This window comes from Cibotium barometz, chromosome 40, assembly GCF_041138505.1.
Source record: "Cibotium barometz isolate CiBa-2024 chromosome 40, ASM4113850v1, whole genome shotgun sequence".
Classification (NCBI taxonomy): domain Eukaryota; kingdom Viridiplantae; phylum Streptophyta; class Polypodiopsida; order Cyatheales; family Cibotiaceae; genus Cibotium; species Cibotium barometz.
Window position 1 is genome coordinate 46563162 of NC_141085.1, and position 6635 is coordinate 46569796.

The following is a 6635-nucleotide window of genomic DNA, read 5'->3' on the forward strand; positions in this document are numbered from 1 at the left end:
CGAAGAGTAGATTTCCAATACATAATCTCTGATAAATTTTGATTTAGTTTGTAAAAATTTGATCTTAGCCTATTTTTAAGAAAAAGTTGACATGCTATTTTTAGAGGGCCCCTTTTTGAGTCCAAATTTTGCCTAATGTTTAAGGGGATCTTAATATCTCCATAATTATCTATTTCCTATTTTATATTCAGTCAAGGGTTCTCTACCCAAGTTTTCTCCCAAAATCTAAATACTTTTGATGTTTTTTTGGAGTTGTTTGTAAAGCCTTGATGCTATAAAAGGCAAAGAAGTATTCCTATCCTAGTTAGGATTCAGGGTGTGACTAAGCAATAATGTTTGCTTTGGTCATAAGCTGATTGAGGGAATAACATGGCATGGGAGGTGCACATGGCTAGGTTGCCTCTCTGCATGTGATGGAGTTAGAGCTTGGTTTCTTCTTTTGCATTTAAGTTTAATCACCTTCGCTTTTCGAGAGGTAGGTGTTGGACTTGGGGGGTTCACTTCAAAATATGTAATTATACCATGTGAGTTCAAATGAAGGGGTATTTTAATTAAAATTTTTAAGGTAAATTGACAAAAATACATTTAGAGAAGGGGTTTTTTAATCAATTTCTGCTAGAGCTTCATGAACATCGCCCCATTGACATACAACATCTCAAAGTGCAAGCAGTCTCCATGCGTGTTGCCTCTTTGTCCCTATGGAATTTCTCCCTTAACACTTGCTTCCTAACCCCATTGTTTTACTAACTCCTCTTTAATCATACCACCTACCACTCGGACACTGGTCATTAAGTATGCTAGTCTAGTCATTCAAGTACTTTGACTCCTCTAATGAGGATGTCCCGCTGCAAAGGTGATAAAAAAAATGCAAAACACAAAAAATAATGAAGATTCCTCCCTCCGGCTTTTGAGGTGTAAAGGTGTAAGAACCTCCCCTTGTGTTCTTAAAATTATTCCCCTCTCTGAAATAGAAGAAAGATCGTGTTTTTACCCTGTTTTAGCCTAGAGAGAGAAAATATCTAGAGAGAGATAATCCAAAATTGAGATATCTTTGGATATAAAAATCCTCCTAGTGTCTAAAATGGATTCCCCTAAAATCCTCCTAGTGTCTAAAATGGATTCCCCTAAAATAGAAGTTCAAAATGAACTTTCCAAGGTGCATTAAGAATTAATTGAAAATGTGTATAAGGGACCTTAGCCAAGGGTCTACATTTTCAAAAAAATTAGATTATGGTCCAATTAAGGTTCCAATGGGCCAATTGGATTAATCCAAGTGTGAGGATGAGATAAATCCAAAAGAATAAAAAAAAATACCCAAAAATGAGTAAATGCTCACATAAGATAAAGAGTTTACTAAGTACAAGGTTTATAAGTTAAAACTTATGAGATATTACTAAAAAAAATGAGATATTTTGGAATAATGATGCATTTTTGACACCTTGGTAAGGAGAGGGGGGCTCTTGAGGTAGGCACCTTTTTCACATGTGTGGAAGGGTTTTTAATTCTGTAAAAAGATATTGGAGCTATACTATGTCAGTATTATATTAAAATAATCATATTTTCTATTATTCCTTAAAGTTTCCTCTCTCTTGGGAGCTTGGAGCTCTCTCTCTCTCTCTCTACAACAACTCTTGGAGTTGCTCTTCTCCTCTTGGGGTGGACCAATTGATTGGTCGGGGGCTTCACTGTGCTAATAGAGAATTAAGCCAAACTTGGAGGTAAAATCAAATTTTATGGGTTTTTTCAATTTATCTCAATGACTTTCTTCTTCTCAACCCCTCTCAAGCTTGAGAAGCTTTCTAAATAATTGTTTTAATTCAAATCAAGCTTTCCCTTAAAGTCTTAATGCTTAATTAAGAGAAAGTTAATCTTTATGCTTATTTGTAATGCTTTCTTTAAGTAAATCTCTCTTTCTAAAAGAATAGCCATCCTTATGGCTAAATCTCTTGAAAAAGGATGCTTCTCTATGATAGTCTCTTAATTCAAAGCTAAACTCTAGGCTTGATAAGCTAGAGATTAAGAAAATGGTATTTTTATAATTTTGTGTTAACAAAATAATGGCTATTGCTTTTAGATTATCTATAACTAGTTAAAAACTACTTTGATTGATTCTAAATGAGAAATAGATTATCCTACCAATTTGGAAAAAGAGAAATAATGGAATTAGCTTAATGTAGTGGGATAATCATAATTAAGTTTATGATTATGATTAAAATTATGATTTAAATTCATAGTTTGATTTTAAGCATAAAAGAGGAACTACTATCATATTTTTATTACAAGCTTTTATTCTTTAGAAAAAAATTAAGAATTATCAGTAATAGCAGCAGTGAAGCTATGGTAAAATTTTTAGAAAATAATAAATATCTTATTTTTATGCATAATGCTAAAAGAGGACTTTCTACCATATTCTAGGATTGGACATCTTATGCAAAAAGAATGATTTTTATCATAATGCTAAAAGAGGACTTTCTACCATATTCTAGGATTGGACATCTTATGCAAAAAGAATGATTTTTATCATATTCATCATGAGAAATAAATTTTTTTGTAATTATACATAATTAATGGATTATGAGAAAAGAGTAAATTTTGGTAAATTTATTTTTATACAAAAAGAGAAATTTCCATGATATTTGATATCCAAGTAATTAAATGGTAAAAGATGAATTTTTGGTAAATTTATTTTTACGCAAAAAGAGAAATTTTGGTAAATTTATTTTTATGCAAAAAGAAAAATTTTTGGTAAATTTATTTTATGCAAAAAGAGGAATTCCATTGAGATCCAAGAAATTAAATGGTAAAAGAGAAATTTTTGGCATAATTCAAATTATAAGTATTTATCAAAAGTGAAATTTTATGTATTATTATTTTTATTGGGAAATATGGGTAGAATTGATTTTTATAAATCCCATGAATCTTTTACTCGAAAAGAAGATTATTGAATATATTTTAATTGAGAAATTTGAATATGAAAATATATTTTAATTGAGAAATTTGAATATATTTTAATTGAGAAATTTGAATATGAAAATATCCATAAAGAAAACTTGGATAAGTCTTATTCAGAAAAGGGAATCTAGAATCCCTAGGAGGATCTAGGATCCAATGAGTAAACGGAAGTTTAGAATTAGTTCTCATTAATGAAGCTTAAGGAATGTAAATAAATGTGGATGAGATGTGATGTGGTGTAAATGGATGTGGATATGAATGTGATAAGATGTGAATGTGATGTTAGGAGATGTGAGTGGATGTAATGAGATGTGGATGAGATGTGATGTGATGTGATGTAAATGGATGTGAATGTGAATGTGATAAGATGTTAATGTGATGTGATAAGATGTGAATGTGATGTAAGGAGATGTGAGTGGATGTGATGTGAGGAGATGTGAGTGGATGCGATGTGGATGAGATGTGATGCCATGTAAAAATGGATGTGGATGTGCATGTGATGAGATGTGATGATATGTGAATGGGTGTGATGTGATTTAAATGGATGAGAATGAGATGTGAAGTGATAGATGTGCATGTGAATGATAGATGGATGTGGATAGATGTGCATGTGAATGAATGGATGGATCCAATCAGATTAATCCAAATGTAGGGAGGGGATAAATTGAAGAATAAAAGAAAAACCCCCTTAAAAATGAGTAAATGCTCACATAAGATGAAGAGTAGACTAAGGACCAAAGAAAACAATTAAAAAACTGAATTTTAACACCTCAGAGTGGGGATCTCCCCTCATGAAGGAGGTGCCTTTTTTCTCATCATTACCCCCAATTTTAAATCAATAAAATAAGATATTTCATCTCTCCTCTCTCCTATTTCAAAACTATATCCAAAAAGTAAGCTGAACTGACCCAAAAATGGTCAAAATTTGACCAAACTGATCTGGAAAATTCTAGAATCAGTTTGCTTGGTTAGAGGCTCACTTTTTCCTATAAAAAGAAGCCTCCCCCTTTGTAAAAGCTTAATGGTGTTTATGCATTGTTACTCTACTCCTGTGTCCTGAGCCATCTACATTGAATTTCTTAATAATTCAATTGTTTTTGGCCTAATCCTCTCCAAAGTGATTTGGTGGCCACTCTTGCTCCAAACAAGAGTAGAATCCTCAAGCCATAGGAAAGCTTACAAGCTTCATGTAAGCTAATTTTCTTACTTATTTTTAATTTTTAAATCTATGGTTTTCTTAATTTTTATGCTTTGCAAATGTTTGAATTAAATTCAAATGCTATGCCTTTGATGAAAAGGCCACCCCTTTCTCTTCTTTACATTCCAGCCCTTCTTAATCCTAGAAAGATTAATTGAAGTCTTCTTGTTGTTTACTCTCTTGAATTAAGAAAATTGTGTAGATTAGAGTCCTATGAATCTAATTGGAGTTAAATTAAGTTAAATTAGAATGATAAAAATGAGAAATGGTCAGCCATGCAAAGGAGGTTATGGCAAAATTTTTCATAATTTTGTGGAAATGGAAGTTTGTTTTTATGTTATGCCAAAAGAGTAATTCCCACCATTTTTGCATCTAAAAGAAATATTCTAATTACTCCATGTACATGTTCACCTATGAATATGCATGGATACCACTAATATTAATTATTAAATTGATTTCTATGTATAGAAAGATGCATAATGGATTTTTTTTAATTATAAAAGTGTTATTCTCATTAAATTGATTTTTATGCAAAGAAAGATGCATAAAGGAATTTTTTTATTATAAAAGTGTTATTCTTATTAAATTTGATTTTTATGCATAAAGGAATTTTTTTAATTATAACAGTGTTATTCTAATTAAAATTGATTTTTATGCATAAAAAGATGCATAAAGAAAATTTTTTATTATAAAAGTGTTACTCTTATTAAATTTGATTTTTATGCATAGAAAGATGCATCAAGGAATTTTTTTAATTATAAAAGTGTTATTCTCATTAAATTGATTTTTATGCATAGAAAGATGCATAAAGAAATTTTTTAATATAAAAGTGTTATTCTCATTAAATTGATTTTTATGCATACAAAGATGCATAAAGGAAATTTTTTAATTATAAAAGTGTTATTCTCATTAAATTGATTTTTATGCATAGAAAGATGCATTAAGAAATTTTTTTATTATAAAAGTGTTATTCTCATTAAATTGATTTTTATGCATAGAAAGATGCATAAAGGAATTTTTTGTATTATAAAAGTGTTATTCTCATTAAATTGATTTTTATGCATAAAGGAATTTTTTTATTATAAAAGTGTTATTCTCATTAAATTGATTTTTATGCATAGAAAGATGCATAAAGAAACTTTTATTATTATAAAAGTGTTATTCTTATTAAATTTGATTTTTATGCATAGAAAGATGTATAAAGGAATTTTTTTATTATAAAAGTGTTATTCTTATTAAAATTGATTTTTATGCATAAAAAGATGCATAAAGGAATTTCTATTATTATAAAAGTGTTATTCTTATTAAATTTGATTTTTATGCATAAAAAGATGCATAAAGAATTTTTATATCAAAATTAGAATTCTCTTAAATTCTATGTTTAAATTCTATGAGTAATTGATAATTGAATAATTAAATACTCCAAGAGAGAAATTTCTATCGTTTTATATTCACATGGTTTGTAAAAAGAAAATTCAGGAAATCTATCGAGATCGAATTATTCAGATAAATGATTAATTTATTCCTTATTGGAATTCATAGCTAATTTAGAAATCAGTTAAGTGTATATTCATAGAAAGAAATTCGATAAATTCGGTAAATTAAGTCAATGATAGTTTTCCTTCTATTTGGTTTAATTAGGTGAAGGATAGTTAATCTCTTGAAACCGTTAGAAAATTTGTTAAGAAAATCAAAAAGGTGGAATCGTCCCCGTTTTTCGGGCAAGGTAAATTTTCCCGGTTTCACTTTCGAAATGACCACCAGATTAGTCTCGTGTTCAGACATTCGAGGGCGAGGCCAAGTGGGAAACCCTGCTCCGCGCAGCAAGAGGAAGTTCTGCTGCTATAGGCAACAACTGGGAATCCGGTGCGCGGAGGGGGCAGAGGGGTCTCACAGCTGGTATCCGAGTGCTGTTGTAAACTTACGAAACAGCATACTTTCTTGATCTAGGAGAGCGACGTCAGTATATATGGTTCTCTGGAGGGCAAAGTATTAACGTCAATACCAATCAACGTCAGAGACTCAGACAGAATATCTCGCTAGCCATGATCTTGATAAGGCTAGGAGTTATTCATTATGTATAACTCTATAATCATTCACCCTAGAATTTTAGAATTTCTTCCCGTATTTTTAGACTTCTTAGCTACTTTATTCCTAGGAGTAGAATTACAACACCATTATCAGTGATGAATCATGTATATCATAGCATGTCTCCATCACAGTATCGCCTTTTTATGCGTACGCGATTGAGGCGGTGACTTTTGGAGCCGACACGCTCTATGTATATATCAAAAACTTTTGATAATAAATGATGTTTTGCAAAAGATTCCAAATTGTTTTTGTGGTTGTGAATATTGGTTAATAAAATTATCAGAGTGAATCATGTTTTCAAGAATTATGATGGAATATTTAATTGTTTAAGAAATAAATCTAAAAAATTAAATAGTCATAAATCTGTTGACAAAGTCAAGTTGACACAAATTAT